The sequence below is a fragment of the Cervus elaphus genome, chromosome 33, assembly GCF_910594005.1.
Source record: "Cervus elaphus chromosome 33, mCerEla1.1, whole genome shotgun sequence".
In the NCBI taxonomy this organism is placed as follows: domain Eukaryota; kingdom Metazoa; phylum Chordata; class Mammalia; order Artiodactyla; family Cervidae; genus Cervus; species Cervus elaphus.
Window position 1 is genome coordinate 78198283 of NC_057847.1, and position 703 is coordinate 78198985.

The following is a 703-nucleotide window of genomic DNA, read 5'->3' on the forward strand; positions in this document are numbered from 1 at the left end:
TATTTTTAAAAGGATATATAATCATAATAAGAATGCCTGTTATTAAGGATCATTTAGTAACTTTTTTCCCAGTGTGCATCAAGTATAGTAGAGCATTTTTTCTTTCTTCTTCTTTTCATTCCATTATAAAATTCATGTAATATGAATTGAGAACAGAATGTCAACATCTATAGATTCTGAGGGAAAAAAAAAATCTATAAGCCCTGAATCCTAGATCCAGCCAATGTAAATTCTACCCTGAGTTCCAGGCTCATGCATCTAACTGTGTTTTTGACATTTTCCTCTTGGACATGCAATGAGCATTGCAAACTAAATATGGCAATGCTAAACAAATAATCTTTCCTCCTATACCAGCCCACCCACAGATAATAATAGCTCCATTTCTTGGTTTCTTGGACCCAATCTTTGGGCTATTTCCTGACTCTTCTCTTTCTCTCATGGTTTATATCCAGTAAATCAGAACATTCTATTTTCTTTATCTCCAAGATTAATTAGAAGTCCTGCATGTTCTGCCATCTCCACTATTTCCACCATAATCATGTTACCCTGTGTCTCATCCAGATGAGTGCAGTACCTTCCTAACTGTTCTCTTACCTTATACCCTTGTCTCTTCTTTGCTTGGTAGTTAAAGACATCCCATAAGACATATCAGATCATGTCATTCCTCTGCTCAAAGCTACCCACTCATGTCTAATTCACAATA